Source organism: Falco cherrug, chromosome 11 (genome assembly GCF_023634085.1).
Source record: "Falco cherrug isolate bFalChe1 chromosome 11, bFalChe1.pri, whole genome shotgun sequence".
In the NCBI taxonomy this organism is placed as follows: domain Eukaryota; kingdom Metazoa; phylum Chordata; class Aves; order Falconiformes; family Falconidae; genus Falco; species Falco cherrug.
The window spans coordinates 7,442,586-7,454,768 of record NC_073707.1 but is presented as its reverse complement, the minus strand read 5'-3'; the positions used below and the strand labels follow the sequence as shown (position 1 = coordinate 7,454,768).

The 12,183-nt window shown below is 67.6% G+C and overlaps 16 non-coding genes across 16 annotated transcripts; all 16 read left to right on the top strand.

Annotated features, from left to right (window-relative positions):
* Positions 1 to 1,321: 1,321 nt before the first annotated feature.
* LOC129737105 (5S ribosomal RNA) lies at positions 1,322 to 1,440 on the top strand. The gene has a single exon (XR_008734558.1). It is a non-coding gene; the product is annotated as a 5S ribosomal RNA (ribosomal RNA).
* A 569-nt stretch (positions 1,441 to 2,009) lies between these two features.
* LOC129737097 (5S ribosomal RNA) lies at positions 2,010 to 2,128 on the top strand. Its single transcript, XR_008734550.1, has one exon. It is a non-coding gene; the product is annotated as a 5S ribosomal RNA (ribosomal RNA).
* Positions 2,129 to 2,697: 569 nt separating this feature from the next.
* LOC129737160 (5S ribosomal RNA) lies at positions 2,698 to 2,816 on the top strand. The gene has a single exon (XR_008734613.1). It is a non-coding gene; the product is annotated as a 5S ribosomal RNA (ribosomal RNA).
* Positions 2,817 to 3,391: 575 nt separating this feature from the next.
* LOC129737159 (5S ribosomal RNA) lies at positions 3,392 to 3,510 on the top strand. Its single transcript, XR_008734612.1, has one exon. It is a non-coding gene; the product is annotated as a 5S ribosomal RNA (ribosomal RNA).
* A 574-nt stretch (positions 3,511 to 4,084) lies between these two features.
* On the top strand, positions 4,085 to 4,203 carry LOC129737158 (5S ribosomal RNA). The gene has a single exon (XR_008734611.1). It is a non-coding gene; the product is annotated as a 5S ribosomal RNA (ribosomal RNA).
* Positions 4,204 to 4,777: 574 nt separating this feature from the next.
* Positions 4,778 to 4,896, top strand: LOC129737157 (5S ribosomal RNA). The gene has a single exon (XR_008734610.1). It is a non-coding gene; the product is annotated as a 5S ribosomal RNA (ribosomal RNA).
* A 574-nt stretch (positions 4,897 to 5,470) lies between these two features.
* Positions 5,471 to 5,589, top strand: LOC129737156 (5S ribosomal RNA). Its single transcript, XR_008734609.1, has one exon. It is a non-coding gene; the product is annotated as a 5S ribosomal RNA (ribosomal RNA).
* A 574-nt stretch (positions 5,590 to 6,163) lies between these two features.
* Positions 6,164 to 6,282, top strand: LOC129737154 (5S ribosomal RNA). Its single transcript, XR_008734607.1, has one exon. It is a non-coding gene; the product is annotated as a 5S ribosomal RNA (ribosomal RNA).
* A 574-nt stretch (positions 6,283 to 6,856) lies between these two features.
* LOC129737153 (5S ribosomal RNA) lies at positions 6,857 to 6,975 on the top strand. The gene has a single exon (XR_008734606.1). It is a non-coding gene; the product is annotated as a 5S ribosomal RNA (ribosomal RNA).
* Positions 6,976 to 7,549: 574 nt separating this feature from the next.
* On the top strand, positions 7,550 to 7,668 carry LOC129737152 (5S ribosomal RNA). Its single transcript, XR_008734605.1, has one exon. It is a non-coding gene; the product is annotated as a 5S ribosomal RNA (ribosomal RNA).
* A 574-nt stretch (positions 7,669 to 8,242) lies between these two features.
* On the top strand, positions 8,243 to 8,361 carry LOC129737151 (5S ribosomal RNA). Its single transcript, XR_008734604.1, has one exon. It is a non-coding gene; the product is annotated as a 5S ribosomal RNA (ribosomal RNA).
* A 574-nt stretch (positions 8,362 to 8,935) lies between these two features.
* On the top strand, positions 8,936 to 9,054 carry LOC129737096 (5S ribosomal RNA). Its single transcript, XR_008734549.1, has one exon. It is a non-coding gene; the product is annotated as a 5S ribosomal RNA (ribosomal RNA).
* A 575-nt stretch (positions 9,055 to 9,629) lies between these two features.
* Positions 9,630 to 9,748, top strand: LOC129737150 (5S ribosomal RNA). Its single transcript, XR_008734603.1, has one exon. It is a non-coding gene; the product is annotated as a 5S ribosomal RNA (ribosomal RNA).
* Positions 9,749 to 10,322: 574 nt separating this feature from the next.
* Positions 10,323 to 10,441, top strand: LOC129737149 (5S ribosomal RNA). The gene has a single exon (XR_008734602.1). It is a non-coding gene; the product is annotated as a 5S ribosomal RNA (ribosomal RNA).
* Positions 10,442 to 11,015: 574 nt separating this feature from the next.
* On the top strand, positions 11,016 to 11,134 carry LOC129737148 (5S ribosomal RNA). Its single transcript, XR_008734601.1, has one exon. It is a non-coding gene; the product is annotated as a 5S ribosomal RNA (ribosomal RNA).
* A 574-nt stretch (positions 11,135 to 11,708) lies between these two features.
* On the top strand, positions 11,709 to 11,827 carry LOC129737100 (5S ribosomal RNA). Its single transcript, XR_008734553.1, has one exon. It is a non-coding gene; the product is annotated as a 5S ribosomal RNA (ribosomal RNA).
* Positions 11,828 to 12,183: the final 356 nt, after the last annotated feature.

The window sequence follows — 12,183 nt, the reverse complement described above, 5'->3', positions numbered from 1 at the left end:
GCTGGTAGGAGGCTGATGGTGCCAGGCAGGGTGGGATTAGGGCCGGTGTGGGGCGCCTTAGGGTGGCTGTTGATGGGATTTACCCACCGGGGAGGAGGGGGAGAGGAAAGCACTGGCTCCGACACTCCGCCTGCTTGTGGCTCCCACTTGCCCAAGCTTGTGCATAGCGGAGAACCTGTCCCAGTAGCTGTTCCGTGGCTGTTTCACACCTCCAGGCAGGTGGTAAGCAGCTCTCTGACCCTACCATAATGTCATGACCTACAATTGACGCTCTTGGGCAAGCTCATTCCCATGCAGCCTCCTCAGAAAATGACTGCTGAGGCCATCTGCAGCGACTCGGCCTTCTAGCGGCTGCCCTAGTGAGGGTCGGGGTGGCTGCATGGTCACCACAGCGTGTGGCATGGGAAGGCCGTGGCAGGTGTATCACACCAGGACTGCCTGGAAAAAAAAGCTGCTGAGCGAAAGGGGTGGCATGTGCTGTGCCTACACTGCCCTCAGTGCCACATCCATGGAACAGACTGGCTCCCTTCACCCAAGCGGTGTGGAGAGGAGAGCAGGGAGCTGCTGCAGGGCCACCCACCACCCTTGAGACTCAGGAGCCCAGAGGCCCTTGTGCAGCAGCAGGGTGTCCCAGACCTGAGCAAAGCTAAGGGGAAGACACCAAGAGCACAGCAAGGGTGCCATCTGCTGGAGGTAAACATCTGGGGTATGACAGCCGGGAAATAAAATGAAGAAAGCAACAGACAACTGCAAAATACCATCAGGAAAAGGAAGACGGAAAAAGAAAAAGGACTATCGATATGAAGACCTGTTCTTGTTGATCATGATAACTGTGTACGGCTACTGGGAAAAGTGTACTACTAGGAAATGTTATAGGCACTGAACCTGGTCAAGAACTATGGCACAAGTTGGAAGCATGTCAGTCAGAGATGTTACTGGGTCAGGGGGCTCTTATATAGGCTGTTGATTTATGAGTAGCTATGCTTTGTTGTGGTAGGGTTCTGGTAAACCGGGGTTGACATGTGACAGGGTTGCCTGTTACTTCAGTATGTGAGTCATTGGAGCTGTACTGGGCTGAGAGGGCGAGGTGGGGGATGCTGTCCAGGTCTGTTATTGGGGCAGGGAGAATGTCCTTTGAGATATGAATGCGTACGTCTCCCTCTATTGTAGTGCTGTGGTTCTCCTCTGCCAGGATTGCTGTTCATTCAGTGTGTGGGTTCCAGGGACTGTGGTAGTCTTTATGTTTCTTTGGGGATGGCTACAGCGTCGTACATGAGCATGTGGCAGGTTTGTGGAGAGGGCTGCTGGCGGGAGAAGGGGTGCCTACGGCCATACCACCCTGAGAACGCCCGATCTCGTCTGATCTCGGAAGCTAAGCAGGGTCGGGCCCCGTTAGTACTTGGATGGGAGACCGCCTGGGAATACCGGGTGCTGTAGGCTTTTTACCGAGGGGCGCCTGCGGGAAGCCCCCCCCCTTTTGCGGCAGGGGCGTTGCGGAGGCTTGGGGGCCTTGCGCGTGAGCTGGTGCTGCTTGCGCGGGTCAGGCTGGTGGGGCGGGCGGGCGCGGTGGCGGCCTGCTGCCCCGCAGCCTCGTTGCGGAGGGCCGAAGCGTGGCGTGGGAGCGAGCGTGGCAGCCGCCTGTTGCGAGGGCTGCCGTTAGGTAGCGGGGGGCCGTTGCGTTGCGGCCGGTAGGTGCAGGCGTTGTTGCGCGCGTGGTGCTGGTGGTTCAGGTGTGCGCGGGGATTGCCTGCTGCTGCCCTGGCCGGTGAGCGAGGAGGGCTGTAGGGCGGTGTGCGAGCAGGGTAGGTGTTTGTTGTCGCGGTCTGCATGGGCGCGGTGCGGGGCAGGTGCGTGCTGGGGGTAGTTGCGTGTGTTGCGTTGGGTGTTGGTTGTGTGTCGGGTGTGCGGGGTCGGTTGCGGGCGCCCTGCGTCGGGGTTGTGGGTGTCTGCAGGGTTGTGCGTGAGCGTGTGTGGCGTTTGTGGAGGGGGCTGCTGGCGGGAGAGGGGGTGCCTACGGCCATACCACCCTGAGAACGCCCGATCTCGTCTGATCTCGGAAGCTAAGCAGGGTCGGGCCCGGTTAGTACTTGGATGGGAGACCGCCTGGGAATACCGGGTGCTGTAGGCTTTTTACCGAGGGGCGCCTGCGGGAAGCCCCCCCCCTTTTGCGGCAGGGGCGTTGCGGAGGCTTGGGGGCCTTGCGTGTGAGCTGGTGCTGCTTGCGCGGGTCAGGCTGGTGGGGCGGGCGGGCGCGGTGGCGGCCTGCTGCCCCGCAGCCTCGTTGCAGAGGGCCGAAGCGTGGCGTGGGAGCGAGCGTGGCAGCCGCCTGTTGCGAGGGCTGCCGTTAGGTAGCGGGGGGCCGTTGCGTTGCGGCCGGTAGGTGCAGGCGTTGTTGCGCGCGTGGTGCTGGTGGTTCAGGTGTGCGCGGGGATTGCCTGCTGCTGCCCTGGCCGGTGAGCGAGGAGGGCTGTAGGGCGGTGTGCGAGCAGGGTAGGTGTTTGTTGTCGCGGTCTGCATGGGCGCGGTGCGGGGCAGGTGCGTGCTGGGGGTAGTTGCGTGTGTTGCGTTGGGTGTTGGTTGTGTGTCGGGTGTGCGGGGTCGGTTGCGGGCGCCCTGCGTCGGGGTTGTGGGTGTCTGCAGGGTTGTGCGTGAGCGTGTGTGGCGTTTGTGGAGGGGGCTGCTGGCGGGAGAGGGGGTGCCTACGGCCATACCACCCTGAGAACGCCCGATCTCGTCTGATCTCGGAAGCTAAGCAGGGTCGGGCCCGGTTAGTACTTGGATGGGAGACCGCCTGGGAATACCGGGTGCTGTAGGCTTTTTACCGAGGGGCGCCTGCGGGAAGCCCCCCCCCTTTTGCGGCAGGGGCGTTGCGGAGGCTTGGGGGCCTTGCGCGTGAGCTGGTGCTGCTTGCGCGGGTCAGGCTGGTGGGGCGGGCGGGCGCGGTGGCGGCCTGCTGCCCCGCAGCCTCGTTGCGGAGGGCCGAAGCGTGGCGTGGGAGCGAGCGTGGCAGCCGCCTGTTGCGAGGGCTGCCGTTAGGTAGCGGGGGGCCGTTGCGTTGCGGCCGGTAGGTGCAGGCGTTGTTGCGCGCGTGGTGCTGGTGGTTCAGGTGTGCGCGGGGATTGCCTGCTGCTGCCCTGGCCGGTGAGCGGGGAGGGCTGTAGGGCGGTGTGCGAGCAGGGTAGGTGTTTGTTGTCGCGGTCTGCATGGGCGCGGTGCGGGGCAGGTGCGTGCTGGGGGTAGTTGCGTGTGTTGCGTTGGGTGTTGGTTGTGTGTCGGGTGTGCGGGGTCGGTTGCGGGCGCCCTGCGTCGGGGTTGTGGGTGTCTGCAGGGTTGTGCGTGAGCTGAGCGTGTGTGGCGTTTGTGGAGAGGGCTGCTGGCGGGAGAGGGGGGTGCCTACGGCCATACCACCCTGAGAACGCCCGATCTCGTCTGATCTCGGAAGCTAAGCAGGGTCGGGCCCGGTTAGTACTTGGATGGGAGACCGCCTGGGAATACCGGGTGCTGTAGGCTTTTTACCGAGGGGCGCCTGCGGGAAGCCCCCCCCCTTTTGCGGCAGGGGCGTTGCGGAGGCTTGGGGGCCTTGCGCGTGAGCTGGTGCTGCTTGCGCGGGTCAGGTCAGGCTGGTGGGGCGGGCGGGCGCGGTGGCGGCCTGCTGCCCCGCAGCCTCGTTGCGGAGGGCCGAAGCGTGGCGTGGGAGCGAGCGTGGCAGCCGCCTGTTGCGAGGGCTGCCGTTAGGTAGCGGGGGGCCGTTGCGTTGCGGCCGGTAGGTGCAGGCGTTGTTGCGCGCGTGGTGCTGGTGGTTCAGGTGTGCGCGGGGATTGCCTGCTGCTGCCCTGGCCGGTGAGCGAGGAGGGCTGTAGGGCGGTGTGCGAGCAGGGTAGGTGTTTGTTGTCGCGGTCTGCATGGGCGCGGTGCGGGGCAGGTGCGTGCTGGGGGTAGTTGCGTGTGTTGCGTTGGGTGTTGGTTGTGTGTCGGGTGTGCGGGGTCGGTTGCGGGCGCCCTGCGTCGGGGTTGTGGGTGTCTGCAGGGTTGTGCGTGAGCGTGTGTGGCGTTTGTGGAGAGGGCTGCTGGCGGGAGAGGGGGTGCCTACGGCCATACCACCCTGAGAACGCCCGATCTCGTCTGATCTCGGAAGCTAAGCAGGGTCGGGCCCGGTTAGTACTTGGATGGGAGACCGCCTGGGAATACCGGGTGCTGTAGGCTTTTTACCGAGGGGCGCCTGCGGGAAGCCCCCCCCCTTTTGCGGCAGGGGCGTTGCGGAGGCTTGGGGGCCTTGCGCGTGAGCTGGTGCTGCTTGCGCGGGTCAGGTCAGGCTGGTGGGGCGGGCGGGCGCGGTGGCGGCCTGCTGCCCCGCAGCCTCGTTGCGGAGGGCCGAAGCGTGGCGTGGGAGCGAGCGTGGCAGCCGCCTGTTGCGAGGGCTGCCGTTAGGTAGCGGGGGGCCGTTGCGTTGCGGCCGGTAGGTGCAGGCGTTGTTGCGCGCGTGGTGCTGGTGGTTCAGGTGTGCGCGGGGATTGCCTGCTGCTGCCCTGGCCGGTGAGCGAGGAGGGCTGTAGGGCGGTGTGCGAGCAGGGTAGGTGTTTGTTGTCGCGGTCTGCATGGGCGCGGTGCGGGGCAGGTGCGTGCTGGGGGTAGTTGCGTGTGTTGCGTTGGGTGTTGGTTGTGTGTCGGGTGTGCGGGGTCGGTTGCGGGCGCCCTGCGTCGGGGTTGTGGGTGTCTGCAGGGTTGTGCGTGAGCGTGTGTGGCGTTTGTGGAGGGGGCTGCTGGCGGGAGAGGGGGTGCCTACGGCCATACCACCCTGAGAACGCCCGATCTCGTCTGATCTCGGAAGCTAAGCAGGGTCGGGCCCGGTTAGTACTTGGATGGGAGACCGCCTGGGAATACCGGGTGCTGTAGGCTTTTTACCGAGGGGCGCCTGCGGGAAGCCCCCCCCCTTTTGCGGCAGGGGCGTTGCGGAGGCTTGGGGGCCTTGCGCGTGAGCTGGTGCTGCTTGCGCGGGTCAGGTCAGGCTGGTGGGGCGGGCGGGCGCGGTGGCGGCCTGCTGCCCCGCAGCCTCGTTGCGGAGGGCCGAAGCGTGGCGTGGGAGCGAGCGTGGCAGCCGCCTGTTGCGAGGGCTGCCGTTAGGTAGCGGGGGGCCGTTGCGTTGCGGCCGGTAGGTGCAGGCGTTGTTGCGCGCGTGGTGCTGGTGGTTCAGGTGTGCGCGGGGATTGCCTGCTGCTGCCCTGGCCGGTGAGCGAGGAGGGCTGTAGGGCGGTGTGCGAGCAGGGTAGGTGTTTGTTGTCGCGGTCTGCATGGGCGCGGTGCGGGGCAGGTGCGTGCTGGGGGTAGTTGCGTGTGTTGCGTTGGGTGTTGGTTGTGTGTCGGGTGTGCGGGGTCGGTTGCGGGCGCCCTGCGTCGGGGTTGTGGGTGTCTGCAGGGTTGTGCGTGAGCGTGTGTGGCGTTTGTGGAGGGGGCTGCTGGCGGGAGAGGGGGTGCCTACGGCCATACCACCCTGAGAACGCCCGATCTCGTCTGATCTCGGAAGCTAAGCAGGGTCGGGCCCGGTTAGTACTTGGATGGGAGACCGCCTGGGAATACCGGGTGCTGTAGGCTTTTTACCGAGGGGCGCCTGCGGGAAGCCCCCCCCCTTTTGCGGCAGGGGCGTTGCGGAGGCTTGGGGGCCTTGCGCGTGAGCTGGTGCTGCTTGCGCGGGTCAGGTCAGGCTGGTGGGGCGGGCGGGCGCGGTGGCGGCCTGCTGCCCCGCAGCCTCGTTGCGGAGGGCCGAAGCGTGGCGTGGGAGCGAGCGTGGCAGCCGCCTGTTGCGAGGGCTGCCGTTAGGTAGCGGGGGGCCGTTGCGTTGCGGCCGGTAGGTGCAGGCGTTGTTGCGCGCGTGGTGCTGGTGGTTCAGGTGTGCGCGGGGATTGCCTGCTGCTGCCCTGGCCGGTGAGCGAGGAGGGCTGTAGGGCGGTGTGCGAGCAGGGTAGGTGTTTGTTGTCGCGGTCTGCATGGGCGCGGTGCGGGGCAGGTGCGTGCTGGGGGTAGTTGCGTGTGTTGCGTTGGGTGTTGGTTGTGTGTCGGGTGTGCGGGGTCGGTTGCGGGCGCCCTGCGTCGGGGTTGTGGGTGTCTGCAGGGTTGTGCGTGAGCGTGTGTGGCGTTTGTGGAGAGGGCTGCTGGCGGGAGAGGGGGTGCCTACGGCCATACCACCCTGAGAACGCCCGATCTCGTCTGATCTCGGAAGCTAAGCAGGGTCGGGCCCGGTTAGTACTTGGATGGGAGACCGCCTGGGAATACCGGGTGCTGTAGGCTTTTTACCGAGGGGCGCCTGCGGGAAGCCCCCCCCCTTTTGCGGCAGGGGCGTTGCGGAGGCTTGGGGGCCTTGCGCGTGAGCTGGTGCTGCTTGCGCGGGTCAGGTCAGGCTGGTGGGGCGGGCGGGCGCGGTGGCGGCCTGCTGCCCCGCAGCCTCGTTGCGGAGGGCCGAAGCGTGGCGTGGGAGCGAGCGTGGCAGCCGCCTGTTGCGAGGGCTGCCGTTAGGTAGCGGGGGGCCGTTGCGTTGCGGCCGGTAGGTGCAGGCGTTGTTGCGCGCGTGGTGCTGGTGGTTCAGGTGTGCGCGGGGATTGCCTGCTGCTGCCCTGGCCGGTGAGCGAGGAGGGCTGTAGGGCGGTGTGCGAGCAGGGTAGGTGTTTGTTGTCGCGGTCTGCATGGGCGCGGTGCGGGGCAGGTGCGTGCTGGGGGTAGTTGCGTGTGTTGCGTTGGGTGTTGGTTGTGTGTCGGGTGTGCGGGGTCGGTTGCGGGCGCCCTGCGTCGGGGTTGTGGGTGTCTGCAGGGTTGTGCGTGAGCGTGTGTGGCGTTTGTGGAGGGGGCTGCTGGCGGGAGAGGGGGTGCCTACGGCCATACCACCCTGAGAACGCCCGATCTCGTCTGATCTCGGAAGCTAAGCAGGGTCGGGCCCGGTTAGTACTTGGATGGGAGACCGCCTGGGAATACCGGGTGCTGTAGGCTTTTTACCGAGGGGCGCCTGCGGGAAGCCCCCCCCCTTTTGCGGCAGGGGCGTTGCGGAGGCTTGGGGGCCTTGCGCGTGAGCTGGTGCTGCTTGCGCGGGTCAGGTCAGGCTGGTGGGGCGGGCGGGCGCGGTGGCGGCCTGCTGCCCCGCAGCCTCGTTGCGGAGGGCCGAAGCGTGGCGTGGGAGCGAGCGTGGCAGCCGCCTGTTGCGAGGGCTGCCGTTAGGTAGCGGGGGGCCGTTGCGTTGCGGCCGGTAGGTGCAGGCGTTGTTGCGCGCGTGGTGCTGGTGGTTCAGGTGTGCGCGGGGATTGCCTGCTGCTGCCCTGGCCGGTGAGCGAGGAGGGCTGTAGGGCGGTGTGCGAGCAGGGTAGGTGTTTGTTGTCGCGGTCTGCATGGGCGCGGTGCGGGGCAGGTGCGTGCTGGGGGTAGTTGCGTGTGTTGCGTTGGGTGTTGGTTGTGTGTCGGGTGTGCGGGGTCGGTTGCGGGCGCCCTGCGTCGGGGTTGTGGGTGTCTGCAGGGTTGTGCGTGAGCGTGTGTGGCGTTTGTGGAGGGGGCTGCTGGCGGGAGAGGGGGTGCCTACGGCCATACCACCCTGAGAACGCCCGATCTCGTCTGATCTCGGAAGCTAAGCAGGGTCGGGCCCGGTTAGTACTTGGATGGGAGACCGCCTGGGAATACCGGGTGCTGTAGGCTTTTTACCGAGGGGCGCCTGCGGGAAGCCCCCCCCCTTTTGCGGCAGGGGCGTTGCGGAGGCTTGGGGGCCTTGCGCGTGAGCTGGTGCTGCTTGCGCGGGTCAGGTCAGGCTGGTGGGGCGGGCGGGCGCGGTGGCGGCCTGCTGCCCCGCAGCCTCGTTGCGGAGGGCCGAAGCGTGGCGTGGGAGCGAGCGTGGCAGCCGCCTGTTGCGAGGGCTGCCGTTAGGTAGCGGGGGGCCGTTGCGTTGCGGCCGGTAGGTGCAGGCGTTGTTGCGCGCGTGGTGCTGGTGGTTCAGGTGTGCGCGGGGATTGCCTGCTGCTGCCCTGGCCGGTGAGCGAGGAGGGCTGTAGGGCGGTGTGCGAGCAGGGTAGGTGTTTGTTGTCGCGGTCTGCATGGGCGCGGTGCGGGGCAGGTGCGTGCTGGGGGTAGTTGCGTGTGTTGCGTTGGGTGTTGGTTGTGTGTCGGGTGTGCGGGGTCGGTTGCGGGCGCCCTGCGTCGGGGTTGTGGGTGTCTGCAGGGTTGTGCGTGAGCGTGTGTGGCGTTTGTGGAGGGGGCTGCTGGCGGGAGAGGGGGTGCCTACGGCCATACCACCCTGAGAACGCCCGATCTCGTCTGATCTCGGAAGCTAAGCAGGGTCGGGCCCGGTTAGTACTTGGATGGGAGACCGCCTGGGAATACCGGGTGCTGTAGGCTTTTTACCGAGGGGCGCCTGCGGGAAGCCCCCCCCCTTTTGCGGCAGGGGCGTTGCGGAGGCTTGGGGGCCTTGCGCGTGAGCTGGTGCTGCTTGCGCGGGTCAGGTCAGGCTGGTGGGGCGGGCGGGCGCGGTGGCGGCCTGCTGCCCCGCAGCCTCGTTGCGGAGGGCCGAAGCGTGGCGTGGGAGCGAGCGTGGCAGCCGCCTGTTGCGAGGGCTGCCGTTAGGTAGCGGGGGGCCGTTGCGTTGCGGCCGGTAGGTGCAGGCGTTGTTGCGCGCGTGGTGCTGGTGGTTCAGGTGTGCGCGGGGATTGCCTGCTGCTGCCCTGGCCGGTGAGCGAGGAGGGCTGTAGGGCGGTGTGCGAGCAGGGTAGGTGTTTGTTGTCGCGGTCTGCATGGGCGCGGTGCGGGGCAGGTGCGTGCTGGGGGTAGTTGCGTGTGTTGCGTTGGGTGTTGGTTGTGTGTCGGGTGTGCGGGGTCGGTTGCGGGCGCCCTGCGTCGGGGTTGTGGGTGTCTGCAGGGTTGTGCGTGAGCGTGTGTGGCGTTTGTGGAGAGGGCTGCTGGCGGGAGAGGGGGTGCCTACGGCCATACCACCCTGAGAACACCCGATCTCGTCTGATCTCGGAAGCTAAGCAGGGTCGGGCCCGGTTAGTACTTGGATGGGAGACCGCCTGGGAATACCGGGTGCTGTAGGCTTTTTACCGAGGGGCGCCTGCGGGAAGCCCCCCCCCTTTTGCGGCAGGGGCGTTGCGGAGGCTTGGGGGCCTTGCGCGTGAGCTGGTGCTGCTTGCGCGGGTCAGGTCAGGCTGGTGGGGCGGGCGGGCGCGGTGGCGGCCTGCTGCCCCGCAGCCTCGTTGCGGAGGGCCGAAGCGTGGCGTGGGAGCGAGCGTGGCAGCCGCCTGTTGCGAGGGCTGCCGTTAGGTAGCGGGGGGGCCGTTGCGTTGCGGCCGGTAGGTGCAGGCGTTGTTGCGCACGTGGTGCTGGTGGTTCAGGTGTGCGCGGGGATTGCCTGCTGCTGCCCTGGCCGGTGAGCGAGGAGGGCTGTAGGGCGGTGTGCGAGCAGGGTAGGTGTTTGTTGTCGCGGTCTGCATGGGCGCGGTGCGGGGCAGGTGCGTGCTGGGGGTAGTTGCGTGTGTTGCGTTGGGTGTTGGTTGTGTGTCGGGTGTGCGGGGTCGGTTGCGGGCGCCCTGCGTCGGGGTTGTGGGTGTCTGCAGGGTTGTGCGTGAGCGTGTGTGGCGTTTGTGGAGGGGGCTGCTGGCGGGAGAGGGGGTGCCTACGGCCATACCACCCTGAGAACGCCCGATCTCGTCTGATCTCGGAAGCTAAGCAGGGTCGGGCCCGGTTAGTACTTGGATGGGAGACCGCCTGGGAATACCGGGTGCTGTAGGCTTTTTACCGAGGGGCGCCTGCGGGAAGCCCCCCCCCTTTTGCGGCAGGGGCGTTGCGGAGGCTTGGGGGCCTTGCGCGTGAGCTGGTGCTGCTTGCGCGGGTCAGGTCAGGCTGGTGGGGCGGGCGGGCGCGGTGGCGGCCTGCTGCCCCGCAGCCTCGTTGCGGAGGGCCGAAGCGTGGCGTGGGAGCGAGCGTGGCAGCCGCCTGTTGCGAGGGCTGCCGTTAGGTAGCGGGGGGCCGTTGCGTTGCGGCCGGTAGGTGCAGGCGTTGTTGCGCGCGTGGTGCTGGTGGTTCAGGTGTGCGCGGGGATTGCCTGCTGCTGCCCTGGCCGGTGAGCGAGGAGGGCTGTAGGGCGGTGTGCGAGCAGGGTAGGTGTTTGTTGTCGCGGTCTGCATGGGCGCGGTGCGGGGCAGGTGCGTGCTGGGGGTAGTTGCGTGTGTTGCGTTGGGTGTTGGTTGTGTGTCGGGTGTGCGGGGTCGGTTGCGGGCGCCCTGCGTCGGGGTTGTGGGTGTCTGCAGGGTTGTGCGTGAGCGTGTGTGGCGTTTGTGGAGAGGGCTGCTGGCGGGAGAGGGGGTGCCTACGGCCATACCACCCTGAGAACGCCCGATCTCGTCTGATCTCGGAAGCTAAGCAGGGTCGGGCCCGGTTAGTACTTGGATGGGAGACCGCCTGGGAATACCGGGTGCTGTAGGCTTTTTACCGAGGGGCGCCTGCGGGAAGCCCCCCCCCTTTTGCGGCAGGGGCGTTGCGGAGGCTTGGGGGCCTTGCGCGTGAGCTGGTGCTGCTTGCGCGGGTCAGGTCAGGCTGGTGGGGCGGGCGGGCGCGGTGGCGGCCTGCTGCCCCGCAGCCTCGTTGCGGAGGGCCGAAGCGTGGCGTGGGAGCGAGCGTGGCAGCCGCCTGTTGCGAGGGCTGCCGTTAGGTAGCGGGGGGCCGTTGCGTTGCGGCCGGTAGGTGCAGGCGTTGTTGCGCGCGTGGTGCTGGTGGTTCAGGTGTGCGCGGGGATTGCCTGCTGCTGCCCTGGCCGGTGAGCGAGGAGGGCTGTAGGGCGGTGTGCGAGCAGGGTAGGTGTTTGTTGTCGCGGTCTGCATGGGCGCGGTGCGGGGCAGGTGCGTGCTGGGGGTAGTTGCGTGTGTTGCGTTGGGTGTTGGTTGTGTGTCGGGTGTGCGGGGTCGGTTGCGGGCGCCCTGCGTCGGGGTTGTGGGTGTCTGCAGGGTTGTGCGTGAGCGTGTGTGGCGTTTGTGGAGGGGGCTGCTGGCGGGAGAGGGGGTGCCTACGGCCATACCACCCTGAGAACGCCCGATCTCGTCTGATCTCGGAAGCTAAGCAGGGTCGGGCCCGGTTAGTACTTGGATGGGAGACCGCCTGGGAATACCGGGTGCTGTAGGCTTTTTACCGAGGGGCGCCTGCGGGAAGCCCCCCCCCTTTTGCGGCAGGGGCGTTGCGGAGGCTTGGGGGCCTTGCGCGTGAGCTGGTGCTGCTTGCGCGGGTCAGGTCAGGCTGGTGGGGCGGGCGGGCGCGGTGGCGGCCTGCTGCCCCGCAGCCTCGTTGCGGAGGGCCGAAGCGTGGCGTGGGAGCGAGCGTGGCAGCCGCCTGTTGCGAGGGCTGCCGTTAGGTAGCGGGGGGCCGTTGCGTTGCGGCCGGTAGGTGCAGGCGTTGTTGCGCGCGTGGTGCTGGTGGTTCAGGTGTGCGCGGGGATTGCCTGCTGCTGCCCTGGCCGGTGAGCGAGGAGGGCTGTAGGGCGGTGTGCGAGCAGGGTAGGTGTTTGTTGTCGCGGTCTGCATGGGCGCGGTGCGGGGCAGGTGCGTGCTGGGGGTAGTTGCGTGTGTTGCGTTGGGTGTTGGTTGTGTGTCGGGTGTGCGGGGTCGGTTGCGGGCGCCCTGCGTCGGGGTTGTGGGTGTCTGCAGGGTTGTGCGTGAGCGTGTGTGGCGTTTGTGGAGGGGGCTGCTGGCGGGAGAGGGGGTGCCTATGGCCATACCACCCTGAGAACGCCCGATCTCGTCTGATCTCGGAAGCTAAGCAGGGTCGGGCCCGGTTAGTACTTGGATGGGAGACCGCCTGGGAATACCGGGTGCTGTAGGCTTTTTACCGAGGGGCGCCTGCGGGAAGCCCCCCCCCTTTTGCGGCAGGGGCGTTGCGGAGGCTTGGGGGCCTTGCGCGTGAGCTGGTGCTGCTTGCGCGGGTCAGGTCAGGCTGGTGGGGCGGGCGGGCGCGGTGGCGTCCTGCTGCCCCGCAGCCTCGTTGCGGAGGGCCGAAGCGTGGCGTGGGAGCGAGCGTGGCAGCCGCCTGTTGCGAGGGCTGCCGTTAGGTAGCGGGGGGCCGTTGCGTTGCGGCCGGTAGGTGCAGGCGTTGTTGCGCGCGTGGTGCTGGTGGTTCAGGTGTGCGCGGGGATTGCCTGCTGCTGCCCTGGCCGGTGAGCGAGGAGGGCTGTAGGGCGGT